General features: G+C 44.4%; 1 long non-coding RNA gene across 1 annotated transcript; it reads left to right on the forward strand.

Moving 5' to 3' along the window:
• Positions 1–9411: 9411 nt before the first annotated feature.
• LOC125946258 (uncharacterized) lies at positions 9412–14898 on the forward strand. The gene is made up of 3 exons (XR_007467507.1): positions 9412–9577; positions 10980–11079; positions 12959–14898. It is a non-coding gene; the product is annotated as an uncharacterized LOC125946258 (long non-coding RNA).
• Positions 14899–15477: the final 579 nt, after the last annotated feature.

Below are 15477 nucleotides of genomic sequence, written 5' to 3' on the forward strand. Positions count from 1 at the left end.
TTGTTTGCAATAAATGGATAGTGAGAAAGCCGAGAAGAGAAAGTGTTTTAGTTGCTAAAGGTGCTAGCTCTGTGAGCTGAACGAAAGGAGGGGAATGTGAACCAGTCGAGGCGTTCGTACGCATTAAAAGCTCCCGAAAACGGGACAAACCGGAAATTAAAAACAGAGGCGCGCTCTTTGTGGTTCCCCGCAGAGCCGTGCCCCCTTGCGGTACAGGCGTGCACTGAGCAGTTCCAGTAGGGGGACGCAGGTCATTCAGTCATCTCTGTCCCTGTTTTGCATATGGGCAAGGCTTCGGGCATCGGCGCGCGTCTGGCATGAGTGCGGTCGCATAAATGACCGCAGTTCAGACCGAGCTATGCTACGGTGCGTGCGAAGTACTTTCGCACTGCAATATCACACAGACGCCCACTAGCAGCACCCGGCCCACCTCCCACTGAGCAAATGAAAGTAATGCAGTGGATTTTTTTAGATGAGTGAATGCGTAGAAGAGTATAACGTCGGGAGATAAATCAAAAAAGCAAGTTTTCCAAGCGCAAGGATACGGGAGGCTCATTTATTTCTTGTTTTTTTGCGCAGACGAGGACGCTTCTGTTCTGGTACTGAACTATAGGTGAATTAAAAGAAAAGACACATTGTTGCTATCTGCCTTTCGCCTTAAAACACATGGAACAGATCTAGAGCTTGCGCTTTATTTATGACATATTGTAAAGCGTCTCAGTTCTCTTCTGCTTTCGCACATAATTTGTTCTATAACACACCACGTTAATTTTAATTTACTTATTAAGTACTGAACACCTGAGGAGCCCGGGCTGTCGGCGTCTAATGCAATGTCATGTCGTCGTGGTCACGCACAAAAACAAGATCTGCCGAAAACTCGCGTCTCGGTCACTTGGTATATACGAAAATTTGCATGGAAGGGTACGAATGTATGACTAACATGACTGATAGGTCATGACATCAGTAACATCCCATGCTCATCATTTACGTCACCATTAACGATAATAAAATCACGTGTGGTGCATACCCACATCGGAAATACGGGTATGAGCCCGAGATATGCAGGAATTAGCAGAAACTAATGAAAGTTGCTTCCGAAACGCCAGTCTGGTGCCAGCGCAGCGCAAGAGAGGGCGCCACCACCCCACAAGCGCTCGATTCCTCCTCACTTGCTGCAAGAGTAGCACAAGAATAACATAAAGCAAACACCAGCGCATCACTGCTTCGCACTTCCCAGGTTCCGCGTTAGTGGAGCTGCATTAGGGTTGGATTTGAGATACACAAGCGCATAATTTGAATCCAGCGCTTAATGTATTCCAATCCTGCTTTGCACTCATTCACTCTTTTGAGATAAAGCACATGATAACTTTAAATTGTGAAGCTTCTTCAAGAAAGCTTTGCCTTTCGCTTGCTTTACACCGACCGTACCTTGGTCTCCATGTCAGCGTCCAATCTAGGCCACCACAAGTAATTATGAGTGCATCGTTTCATCGGAGTCATTCCTGGTTGGTTAGCGTGAAGGACAGCCATAACTATACTACAGCCTTTTTTGGCAATTTTACCCGTGTTCCCCAAAGTACACAACATCGGTGCGTAGGAAATTCTTGCACCCAACGTTTGCAGGGTTGAAAGCCTATACCTTGCCCTGAGGCAGTATATTCTTTTCGCAGACAGTTGCAAACTTCAGGGAGTGAGAAATCTTCCACTGTTAGCTCTGCTCTCTTAAATACACTTAATGAAGGTTTGCTCAGACCTTCAATCATCGCAACTGCAAATGGCTCTGCTGGCTCATCGAAATTCGAGGTATAGCATACCTGACTACTTCAAGCAGGCTAGGTGACTATATTTTACCACCCCGTTTCAAAGGAGATGCCAATAAATTGTTATCACCATCATCACCGAAACAAGTGGGAGTCGACTGTGCGCGTCCGCATTTTGATGTTTTCAACTATTCCCGCTTCAACAGATCGTAATCGCAGGGTCTCAAGATCACGCACCAACGAAAGCATCCTTGGTGACTGAATTTGCTGCATCTGCTTCCTTGGAGACATTATTCCGAGGAATAGTTTGTGGCCGGTCACTATGAGCACATTCCCACCGGTAATGTTCTGATGAAAGTGCTCGATGACGCACGCCATTGCAAGCCCTTCTCTGTCTAGTTGGGAGTAGTTGCTGTCGCATTTGCCCGACGTTCTTGACGCAAACCCGACAGGTACTTTGTGTTCATTTCCATCCAGCTGCGCAAGGACTGCTCCTAACCCTCAAGGAGAAGCATTGCAGATCAGCATCAGTGGACGACAGTCGTCATAATGCGCTTTGATCGTCACTCATGCACCGCGTCCTTTAGTTTCTTGAAAGCAGCTTTGTGCGGGGCTACCCATCGCCTCCAGCTTGGGTTTTATATCTAACCAACGATGAAGAGGTTTAGCAATGGACACTTTATCGAGGAGGAACCAGCTATAATAGCTTATTATTCTCAAAAATGATTGTAGCCCCGACTTGTTTGTTCGGTCTGGAGCCTTTATTACATTTTCCACCATTCCATACGCCAACTCAAAACCATTATGGTTCGCTTTGTAGGTTCAGAAATGCCCTTCCAGAACCCTAAACCGAAATTTCTACTTGTTGGCTTTAAGATCTGCTTGCTGCAGTATTTCAAAACATCTTTCAGTCAATCTAAACGCTCTTTTTTTTAAGCTCCCATGATGAGAATGTCCTCAAGATAGGTGCGAACCCCAGTCCGTCCTGTAGGCAATGAATCCATAAAGCGCTGAAATATGGATGGGGAGGCTGAAACAACCCCCGAATGCTGGACGTTCCACTAAATACCAGCCTTTAATAAAGAATTGACGGCCATAGCCACCGAAGTGGATGTGCTGACGTGCAACTGTTGATAAGCTTGCGCTAGGTAATTATGCGAAAATATCTGTACTACGCGTAATTTTGAAATCAGCTCAAATGCAGTTAGCAAGGATATGGCGTTGGCTTAATGCATGCGTTAACTGTGCTCTTGTAGTCGCTGCATAATTCTAGTGAATCATTATTCTTCCTAGCAGTCACCAAATGCACCGCGCAATCAGAGGCCGAAGTTAGCTCGATTATAACTTGAGCGTGGAGTATGCCGAGGGGTCTTGGCATACAGCATGGCCTAATGCAAATTCCACTTGACGGCACTTCAATATCTTTAGCATCCCGTCTCCCGTGATTCCAATGCTCACAGGTGGTCTTGAATGACCAGTGAGAGCTTCATCAAACACATGAATCGGATAAATTGTCATCCAGCCTAACTGTAGGACGTAGCTACCAAGGAAGCCTACGCGGGTTTCACAGAAAGCTTCACAGTTTAAAAAGTCGTCCAGCATGGAAACCCGCATGGGCTTCAATCGTAGCTTTGTGCTACAATGCGGGTGGATAGCATTTTCTTCCCTTTCATGTACTTTCCTCCACCTTGTGGGCTTTCACAGAACTTATTTGCCACAATTAGCGTCCCAGCGCCTCGAGTTGTCAAATAATTAACAGCCGGGAGCTCATATAGTCCGGCGTTGATTGTTGCTTCAGTCAGTTTGTTCGGCCTATGCAACGCAATGGCTAATGTTTTGAGCAATTTTAACAAGATAGCGTGAAGGGCCCCGGGTAGCAAAAAAGCCGGTGTTGGTGCCGGCGAAGTTTGGATGAGCGAAAATCTCTTTATATCTTTAAGTATATGCAAATGCCACCCTTGCTATATGACATGCGGTATATGTGGGTTATACCAGCACTAAAGTGGCTCATATATCTTGTCTTACATTCTTGACAAATTTATCTCTCGGAATTTTGAGAATTACATCCCAGAAACGTCATGAAACATGAAAGAAATGTCATGAAAGAAAACACCGACAGCGCGTGCCTTTTAAGTTAAATCTGTTGAGATTGAAATATTAAAACTGCGATATAGTAACAGAAATGTGGAAATTGTGTCATTTTTTTTCAGCGCGGCTGTGCGCAACCTCGGGGATTGGCCCATGCAAGAGGCCGCGTTTCTTCCAGAAAGCTTGCCCTCGTGCATAGCGTTCGCCGCCAGAATTTCCTGGCAAAAATCACGGTTACACAAGCAGCGGTTGCCGGGTAACGTGAGAAGCTGTCAGGGATGTTTGAGTGCTATCGCCTTCCACTCCTAAACTAGAAGCTTAAGCGTCCTCCACATTATTTCTTTAACAAACTGGATTTAACTCCGCTAGCCTCGAGCAATGGTAATCTTGCTGTGTTGTTGATCAGAGAAAAATTGATGTGTACGAAGCCTAGAACATGTCCGTAGCTCAAGATTCTGTTATCATAGCACCGGGGAATTGTCAGGCCACAGACGTGTGAAAGGCAGTTGTCTAAGATGTAGCACCGAGTTGTGTTGCTTGTTGAGCACTCGTGAAAATTCTGACGGTGCACCTCGAAATTTTACGGCTTTTGCGGACTACTTTCACTTTGTTCCTCTTGGTCTCTGGCAGATCCAGCAGTCAACGTATGCTCGTAAGCTTTTTTAAACGTCAGAATATTTTCGGCTTATGGCCCGTGTTTATGATGAGAATCATCTTGCCACACAGAATCTGTCTTGCAGCGTCTATTCTAGAGGAAGCATTGTACTTTCACTTTTCTCATACGCATTTTGGCAAATGCCTAACCGAGAAGATATAACGACGCGGCTTGCAGCCTGTTTTAGATGCGAAGCAGTTTATGGTCGGAGCTATGTCACTCCCTGCTCCCTCCATCCATCCATCCGCCGTGCGGCGTCCACAAGCCTACTGCGCATGCGCATCCTCCTCCCCCTCCTCTCTTCTTGTCTCATCTCCTCTCCTCTCGGCATTCTTCCTCTCCTCTCCGACGCTCCTCTCCTCTCCGGATTGCGCAACGAATGGCAACACCTGCGGCTCCGCGCGCGATAATGCGAAGCAGGTTAGGTTAGAGGCGCAACGGTAGACGCCCCAGAGGCACCGGCAACAGTCACCAACGCCGCGCGCGCTCGGTGCGAACGCGGTCAAAACACCGACGGCGTCGACAACAGTTCTGCGTGTTGCTGGTGCTGCTGCATGTCCAAGTTTATACAGCTGATAAACTAAAAATACCTTAAGTCGACCCCATGGCTGCTTAGCATACTACTGAGGGTTCCCCTACGGGAAGATGGTGCAATTTTTTTTCTTTAACAGTATCGTCAGCTAGTGAGCGACACACTAAACAAGCCTGAATCTGCAAGTGAGGGTTTTTGTCATGCAGGAGTCTTATCAGCCGATTTTAGCACCACTGACGCAGAGCAGCGCATGGTGTGTTTGCGTTTGTGCGGGTGCGTGTGTATGTGTGTGTGCGCGTGCATGCTTAAACAAGCTGACCTACGCGTGCATGCCTGTCATGAGGCTTGCACATTTTGGGTGATTATATACCGTGTGTCGCAGCTCACGTTAGATCTCAAACCATATCTCAAAATTGCGGTGCACGATAAGATTATGAGAACTATAGTTTTCGGTCGTCACACCTCTGGCTACGGAACAGCGCAGGTCTTAAAATCGTATCTCAAACCGTGTGTTATAAATTTTCTTTCGTTGAACAGCTTGGCTAATGTTGGATGGGGCATTATATAGATGCTGCAGGAGTGCAAGCCGCTTCTTTCAGCTAGTTATACCGCTCAAAATAAGAGAAAGCAAGTGCTGTTGGGAGGCTTTCACATTAAGTCATAACTTTACACACCCACAACTGTTCGACTAAACAACATCGCCCAAGGTCTTCTTCCCTTCAAGCCATTAATGAATGCTTCAGCGCATACAAACTTAGACACGGTTATCCACCAAGACGAGCCAGCAACTACATCTGTAATCGGGGAGAACCTAAGAACTACAATGTTATAAACTAGCGGTAAAACAAAATAGGTCGGCCAACCAAGTAGGGTCACTTATTTACCGGACGTCAACTAGTTTCACCTGCTTGAAACAACTTTTTTCTCCTTACAGATTGGATGTTGTGCCTCTGGTTTTAGGATGGAAGCTGAACGTCAAGGCATAACTTAAGGGCTCAGCCAAAGGTAATATTTTAGCATGAAAGAACTGGCTTTTATTTTCTAATTAGCCTAGCATTTACATTAGCCGACAAATGTCATGAAGCTGTTAGCGGACTCCAGCTGGTTCAGCTCTCTTTCCAAGGTGAAGAGAAGTTGCGCTACATTTTTGTGGGTGGAGCTCCTTGAAATTCTTATGTTGTCACCGACTATAGCTTGAGCTTAACAGGTGCCATGGTAGCTACTTCCGAAAAAATGGGGGTAGCTTGCATTAGTAGTGCAAGACTGGAGTAAACAACGGAGCTGGTGATCGACCTAGCTTCTTCCAGGTTTTACTAGGCTTGGGTAAGTTTTGCTAGGAAATGCTAAGTGCTGCTAGGCACAGTATTCCGAATCGGCTCGCCGCCGACGTGCAGACTCTCACTCGGCCGCGCGACTCTCTTCAAGTTGAGCGGCTTCTTCCTCGAGTGTCCGGATCTTCTTTGCTCGTCCCATGTCAAGACTACATGTACAAGCCAAAGAGTCAACGAGAGTTCTGCCACCATCGCGGCGGCTGTGAGCTTTTATCTCCCGGTGGCGTCACGACTAAGCTCCGCCTCTACACTTGCCGGGCACAGCTAGACAAAGCCCACACAGCCCGCGAACCATGTTGGCGCGCAGTGACTTCACGGTTTTTGGCTTCGCCTACCCGGCGGAGCGAGGAGGTTTTGGCGGGAGCCGGATTTCTGGCGAGGTCACGTGATCCCTCGGCGGCCGCGCGGTGTCGGTGTGGCTAGGCGAAGCATGTGCGCGTTAGCTGGGAAGAGCGGCGTGAAGAGCTTGGCGAAGCGATGGCATGCCTACACACTAAACATTTTCACACCCTTAAGGGTGTTAAAGTAGGTGTTTTCCTCATTTACACCCCCATGCACACCCTTTTAGCACCCATTTTGTTAAAAACACCCTATCATAAGGGTGTATATCACACATAAGGTGTGAAGTTGCTCAAAGAAGGGTGTTAAATCGACGTCTGAAGGGTGTTGAACACAAGGTTGCATGCATAAATCTGGCCATAAGAACGCGTATACGTCCGCGCAATGAGCCATGTCTCTATGTGTAGCATTTTTTTCTAAGATACTGATGTTACTGGTATGACGGGCACTCCAAAACGTATTACCTTGAAAAGTACACACATTCACTTGCAATTTCATGAAATATCATTAGATTTAGTGCTCACTGCGATACTACAATGCAATTAGACACTTTTATTACAAACTGCAGTAGTTGAATGAAAACGCGCAAGCCAGTTGCAAATTTTGCAGAAATTTAGCGTGCCCTTAACAGCCCAACAAAAAGTGGCGAACCCCGGTGAGATGTCTTTTTAAACGATTCGAGGTAGTAATTAGACACGCAGGCATAAAAATTAGGCTAATTAACTTGTCAATCAACGAAGTCAGACGATCCTGCTTACTTAATTGAAGCCCATTATCGATATAGTTCATAAATGGTTCTTTGAATGCCAAGAACTGATGCCGCTTATTGCTTCAGTGTAATGAATTCCGGACTATGGAAATATGGGAAACCGAAACATGTACTGCGGAAGAGCACAACTGTCACTCCTTTGGCAGACGCCCACGAGTGAGGTGAATGCTTGCGCCTCACACGTGGCACGACCAATAATGTAGCGCTCTTATCGAGCCACGATCTGGCTGAAACTTTATGCTGTGATCTGGCATGGTCTCCTTGATCGGACGCAGCCGGTATTTTGATCGTACCTGTAGAAGCGCGCTGATCGGCTCGCTCACGGTCACGATTTGTGCGCTGCACTCACAGTCATGCAGCCCAGACATCGTCAAAAAAAAAAAAAAAATAAACGTAACGCTCGACACGAAACGTATTCGCAACTCCCAGATCACCGGTACAGCTAGAGACCACAACGAAGTGGCAGCAAGCAGGCGGCCATGCCAACAAGCAAACCTGTGAGAATAAACGGGCAGCGGCAGATAATTTTTATAGTTCGACTGAGTTCGGCGCAGCGCGATTTACGCGGCTGCGCCCTCCCGAATGAAAAGCGACCGGAACTGACGCTACGACGCTGTACCGTTGCCTAGACAACCCGGCGCGCGGCAGGGCGGGAAGGCGGAAGCTGCGTCGTCACCTCATTGGCTCTTGCGCGCCTCCTCTTGCTTCAAAAGATGCATTGTCTCTTTTTTGTCTTTGTCCGCGTCTCGCGCTCTGGGGAATAATTTTAAACGTGTGATTGGTTTTATGTGCGGTCTAATCAGAGACGTGGTCCGTGCGTTGTGTATTAATCGTGCCCCACCTCAACTCAAAGCCTTGGCACGCGCTGGAAGATGGATCCATGGAGGCCGGTACGAGCAGTTGCAACGTGCCCGGTATCGGCGGTCGGTATACTACCGTCAATATGGAAAGTTTCAGGCAAGTGTCCTTTCATTTGGTGCTCCTTTATTTGATTACGTGTTATTGTTGGCTGTAGAAGTATCTCATTGTGATCCCATAGCATAATTCACTAATGTAAGCGCAAAATCAGTTGCACGCAGGACTACTGCAAGATGGCTACCTCGATTGCCCCCGTGTGACTAACGTTTCTGTGGCCACGTCGGGCGTGGTGCGCCTGCATAATCCCGCTTTGTTTCTGAGCGCTTGAACTATCGGAAATGTGGTGTTCTTGCGAGTTCAGCGCGGCTTATAACACGGTCGTTCGGTTTGTATCGCGTAGAAAAAGAAGTGACGACTGGCTTCGCCTTTCGAAAGTATACCGGCGCAATATTGGCTCTCCCTGGCGCGCTCACGTACTGCATGCTACTGCTGCTTGCCGGACGCCTTCCTTCAGCGTGTTTTGGGCTGTCTTTCGCCGTTTGTGTGTGTGTGAGCGCGCGCCTACGTGTTTTGAAAGCGCTTTACGTGTGCGTGCGTTTTTTTCTGAGCGTTTTGTATATGCGTGCGTGCATGTTTTTTCAGTGTTTTGTGTGTGTTCGTGCGCGCGCGCGCGTTGCTGTTTTGCGAGCGTTTTTCGTGTGCGCGCGTGCTTGTATGCGGGTCTCTATGTGCTTGCGCGTGCGTGCGTTCGTGCGTGTTTTGTGGGCGCTTTGTATGTGCGCGCGTGCCTGTTGTGTGAGTGCTTTGCATGTGTGCGTGCGCTGGCGCGCGTTGCTGCTATGCGAGCGTTTTGCGTGTGCGCGCGGGCTTGTATGCGCGTCTCTATGTGCTTGCGCGTGCGTGCGTTCGTGCGTGTTTTGTGCGTGTGTGCGTGTTTTGTGAGCGCTTTGCGAGTGCGCGCGTGATTGTATGCGGGTCTCTGTGTCCGTGCGTCCGCGCGTGTTTTGTGAACGCTTTGTCTGTGTGCGTGCGTGCGTGCGGCGCGCGCGTACGTGTTTTGTGAGCTTTTTGCGTGGGCGCGCGTGCTTGTGTGTGTGTATTGCATAAAGTCGGTAGTTTTATACGCAATAAACCTCTTCAAAATTGGTGCAGCGGCTGTCCCCGCCCTGAAAACAGAGTTTGGTGTCGAGCCACCCTGGAAGCCACCCTAGGATATATGGAGGCGCCGGAGGACCAGTGGAAGGTGTAAGTTTCCTCCGTTTTCCCTCCTCTACCCTGATGAATCCACTTCCTTGATTGTTATTGTGAAATAAACGTTTCATCAACAGCATAAATACATGAATCAGAAATCCGGAAAGTGTGTTTCACGATTACACTAATTTCGATCGTGAACCGTGTACCTTGGGTTAGTCCACATTTCCTTGAAGTAGGCAACTGCTTATGGAGGCGGCGGCGGGCGAAATGCTGCCGCCGCTTTTCGCCCGCACAAAAAATGTTTTGCCTACAAATGGAAAAACGCCCGTGTCCCGTGCATTGGGGGCACGTTGAAAAGCACCTGGGGGTGAGAATCAATCCAGAGTCACCCGCTATCGCGTGCCCCTTAATCAAATCGTTGTTTTGACACGTAACACTCCCGAATTCAAAGAGACAACTGCTTAAATTGTGAATAGCTGGTTATTTGCGATGTTCCGCGTATATAGCAATTGGTTTCAGCAGCTTTTAATAATTTGAATATATGAAGTGCTAAGCTTTAGGTCTCTCTGGGTGGTTCGCATGCCCTTCGAAAATTGTCCCCTATAGCCCATTAATTCGTAAAAATGGAATTTATAAGGCATGCCTCTGGCACTCGAGAATGTGTTTGATTGAGCTGGAGGTTTAGATTGAGAAGGTTGCAGCGAGTCCCATAATTTTTTTATGCTTTACCAGTAGGAGTGTCAAAGTATAAAAAAAGCGTATGCGTGTGTAAATTGTTGAAAGCAAGTCATGTGGTGCAGGTGTGCGTTTGTGTGTAAGACTTCGCTCCTCGAAAGGGCAGGACTTGAGTAAAGTGACTTCTTGAACAACACTTTGCAATGTGGTGAACATGGTTTAAATAATGGATTTGAGACCTGCAAGGAGTTGCGACATTCTAACGCATTCCTCTTGCATTTATCACGGAGTTGCCACTGAATTGTATGACTCACTGGTGCTGTTTGGCCAGAATTGGCGAGGAAACACAATAATTAATCAAATTTGCTTCATTCACATTATTTATAGCCAGCATAGTAGCGCAAGTCACTAGCGTGATGGAGTATAGATTTGCAATGTGCCACTAAGATTAGTCATTACAATCAACTTAGCCACTTTCATAGCTGGTAATAAACTTAGAGAGCACTAAAAGAAATATTAAACAATGGAAATACCGCTGGCACAGCACTGGCAACAGTGTATGAGCAGGCAAGCGTATATGTGTGGGAAATTTCAATGCAATGAACTTTCACTGCAACATCTGTGGTATGAGGCTTGTTTTTTTTTCTCTCAGTAAGCTGTACCGAGTCCATGCTTTGATTTTTCTCTTGCCAACCAAAATCAGCTTTATTGCCAGTGATCTTGTCTCTCGTTCTGGTAGCATTTGTTTATGTGGAACTTAAAATGTCCTTTCTTGCAGGTCATCCAGATGACAGCCTCACAATTCCCAGCCTTTGTGCTCTCCATCAGAAACCCATCAGGGGAAGCCACTTATGTTTGCCTTCAGAGAAGACAACATTGTAAGTAGATATAGGCGTGTAGTCTAATACTCTAAACCAAGTTTCCATTTAATACTGTGAGGCTCCTTTGGTAGCCTTAGGTTGATATTTTGTGCAGTTGTGTGTGTGCAGTTTTAGATATTGCCGATGGTACAGTGTACATTGCAGATATGATGACTCCGAAGCATATACTTGCAATTTCATCATTGCCTTTCATAATGAAGTTTTTCTTTTGTGCAAGGATATTCAGAGATTGGGGCATTTCAGCATCATATTCTGTATTGTGCATTCAGTGCTCATTTCAAGTTACCCTCCTCCTACCAATTTATTTGCGGGAAAGGAGTATTTGTTTACCCTATGCAATGCGCTTCTTATTTGCTCATTGCATCAAACTCCTCTACCTTTAATTCTCACATAATTATCACAACCTCAATATTTCGGCTGTTCTTATTGTTTTAAAAACAGTATCAAAATCAAAATGTGCTTGATTGCTATCTAGACTGCAAGGGAATTCAAGAAATTGCAAGAAACCGTGGCTTCTTATGGTAGTTGAAACCCTCTTTTCAGCAAACCATGTGCCTATTTCGTTTACTGAGCTGCTCATGAAATTCGCGAGAATGTTTGATTTAACACAGCCGTTACAGGAGAAGAGAAAAAAAAAGATTAACAGGAGCACTTTTCACGTGGAAGCAATGCTTTTGGATATTCTCCAGGTGGCAAAATGTACATTTAGGAGCGAGAGGGACCTTGAATCAGAGAGGGTGGGGCGGGGAGCCAATTTGCAGCCATTGTGACTCATGCATGTAGTGGCAACACAGGATGAGAAATTGTGGCACTGCGGTCTAGTAAATAGGTCAGCACTTAAATAAACTCCCCAGCAGTGAGGGGAAATGTAGGATATGTTATTCAATAAGATAGTGCTTTTAGGAGACAGCAGGAAATTTTAGGCTCTAATAGAGCAGCTACATTATGAAGGACCACGTAAATTGTAGGAAGCCAACATAAACTTAGAAGGACGTACGTCACTGTTCAGAGCACGAAGTAGAAATTCGGAGCATCAGGAAGGATTGTAAGTATAAATAAGGGAATAGTACTTGTCAGCATATTGCCAAGGTAACACATTGGAACAAGGGCAAAAAATAGTTGACAGGGCATTCTATATTTTTGAGGGAAATGTGCTGAAACACTGATTCTTACTCAGTCAGTAAAGAAATATACAATAAATAAAAATAAGTATACAGAAAAGGCCTTACAGACTGCAGTGGAGAGTTGGACATTGTTGGGCTAGATGCAAGTACTGCTTTGCTACTGTAATGCAGGGCCGGTGAGAATGCGGTTGGGGGTTTCTTCATTTTCGTCTGTTGTGCACTGTCTCTGTACAATAGTTCTCTTCGTCTCGTAGTGTATAAATGTTGCGTTAAAAACACTTATTTTCTCATGCCTTGATCATAGCAGTCTTATTGTTTCTTCTCCCATAAAGTCTTCTGCTGCAGTGCTTCTGAAGTGCAACTGCATTGCAGATTTTATATTGTGAGTTTTATATTGCACTCACATCCATGCTCCTGAAAAAATGCCCATTGCTGAGAGATATCGTTGGTAGAGTCTACATTTTATGCTCTTATTTTTCCATAGTGAAAAGGCTACTGTATATTCATTTTCGCTTCTATGCCATTTTGTATTCACGATGACTTATTGATCGCGGTTTCTAAATTTGAAAACTGGAAATTTTTCCTACCTTTCATTTGTCATGCCCAATTAAGCTGTGCCTTGTGTTCGGTCACAATAATTAGGAGTGTTGTTTTCAGAAGCTTGTTGCCTTATCAAATTCCCCACAGTGTATAGGATCGTAATGAAATGTAGAGTCAACTCTCATGATTCTGTTGTTCTTTTGCTAATGCAGGAAGCAGGATTCCAGCACAGCCATCTCCTGCACTTATGGTCAAGATGCTCAGACAATGGAGTCCCTGTTCCTTGTGGTTAACCGTGAACAGTATTCTCACTTTTATGAAAGCTAAAGGTGATGTCTTGCATAAATTACAATTTTGCAGCTCAAATGTATACACTTTATTCTAATTTGAAGCAACTAATATATGCTGTTTAATACTTTTATACTGTTTGATACAATCATTTCTAGTTGGAAAATATTAAGCATGATGTTTAACATTTATTTATGCATTACTGGCTGATGCATGATGGCCTGTGTTTAAAAAATGTGAACTCACACATTTGAAGCTTCATTCAGTAACCAGAGTATGGCTGATTTAATAAACATTATTTGCTCATTTATGTACAAGCCCTAATCTTCCATTATCGCACCAAGTACAAATAATTTAGAAATTGGCAATGTATCATCCGCATGTGGCCAGTAGAGTACCTTAATGAACAGTGGTTTGTTTTTATAAGGCCGCCATTGATACTGGCACATCGCACCTAAACAGTAATAAATGTGGCATATTTAGGCTTTTGTCTTGCAGTAGAAAAAAAACATTTTCAAGCAACATATTTTATAACAGACCATGCAGTGCCTTCGCATTACAAAATTTCAGGAAACCAGAATTGTAATTGGAAAATCTGCTACACAGCATCTTTAGCTCAGAGAACTCATTTACATTTGAAAAAAAAATGATTTAGGCGGGAAAAAAATTTTCTTGCTCAAGGAACCTTGTTGACGAGCAAAAATTCATCTTGATGCTCCTGGATCAAACCTTATTTAAAGCAAGTTCATGTGTGAAACATACGTTGTTTCAGTATATAAAAAATGTGGGCCAGTCAAGCTTTATATCGACTTTCCAAATCAGCTTTTCACAATGATTTGCCATGACATTCATTGGTGTACAAAATAACAGATGTGTTTCTTGTGTGCTTGCTCTGCATTTCATGTACTTCCCTAATTGACCTTTTCAATATATATCTTTTTTTTTCAAGGCCACCAAAACGAATTTTTGTACCTGAAATTTATTACTGAAAATTTATTCCTTTAAGTGGCACCAAACTCGGGCTGTTTTAGTGTTGCCATATATACAGGTTGTTTCAGTTAACTTAAGCCAAACTTTTACATATATGCAAATGCTACGTATGTAGACAGAACCAAAGTAATGTTGTTTGCTGTCGCTCGGAGATACTCAGACAATTTTTTGTATTCCGCCTAATTAGATAGACTTAATTATCTATTCAACTTCTTTCAAACTTTCAAACTTCAATTATTATAATGAGATGAAAAGTGTCAATGAGTAAATTGTAGAGCAACATGAGAAACTCCCAATACAGCTTTCTGTTGGTCAATACGTGCAACATAAAATTGTTTTTCCGAGCGTGAAAGAAGCCCGCGAATACATGCAAAATTGTCGTCCGACTGGCCGCTCGAGGCACTTTATGTGTATTCGCGGGCATCTTTCACGCTCGGAAAAACACTTTTGTGTTGCACGTATTGAGCAACAGAAAGCTGTATCGGGAGTTTCTAATGCTGCTCTATACAATTTTCTAATTGACACTTGTGATCTAATTATAATAATTGAGAAGTTGAATAAATAAATAAGTCTAATTATCTAATTAGGCAGAGTACAAAATATAATCTGAGTATCCCCAAGTGACGGCAAACAACATTACTTTGGTTCTGTCCACCTATGGAGCATTTGCATATTTTTAAAGTTTGTCCCAAGTTAACTGAAACACCCTGTATATAGGACAGATTTGATCAGTTATATTTAAACAAACATATTTTTGTAGGAAACTAAATTTTTATGTACTTATAAATGTATTTGGTGATTGCACGTTTTAGGTTGTTATATATGTATTATGTAGTTATGTATTCTAGCATGGAATAAATATATTTACTTTCCTTGAAAATGCAGTATCATATATGTCTTGCTGGTCTGTGTTACATTTTATATGGATATGTAAAGCATAATAACCATTGATGTAGATATACACGCTCAGAAGTTATAGTTTGCTAGGTTGCATTTGTGCAGTGAAGACAGGCTTGGCCCTGAATTACTAATATTTATTGTGATCCACACGTATAAATGTTGTGTATATGCCTATCGAAGCTTCAAGCTTGGCTATCAGACGTCGTGTTTGCTAGCTGAACTTGAACCTTCTGGCACACACGAGTTATGCGTGGATTGCTCTATATAGTCGTAATTCAAGGCATGTACAGCTGAGCCTGCCTTCCGTATACTGTAGAAATAAAAGGGTGTACACCCTTTCAACACCTATAAAAATGGGTGTTAATGAGAACTAACACCCTAACACCCTTCATAATTTTTGCTGGACACCCTTCCTCTAGGGTGCTATAATAGCACCCCAACTGTAGGGTGTAGGAAACAGCACCCTTAGGGTGTCCGTCTGGCGACAAACTGATTTACACCCTTAAGGGTGTTAAAATGTTTAGTGTGTAGGCGAAACGGGGAAGCTGCTATA

This window comes from Dermacentor silvarum, chromosome 6, assembly GCF_013339745.2.
Source record: "Dermacentor silvarum isolate Dsil-2018 chromosome 6, BIME_Dsil_1.4, whole genome shotgun sequence".
In the NCBI taxonomy this organism is placed as follows: domain Eukaryota; kingdom Metazoa; phylum Arthropoda; class Arachnida; order Ixodida; family Ixodidae; genus Dermacentor; species Dermacentor silvarum.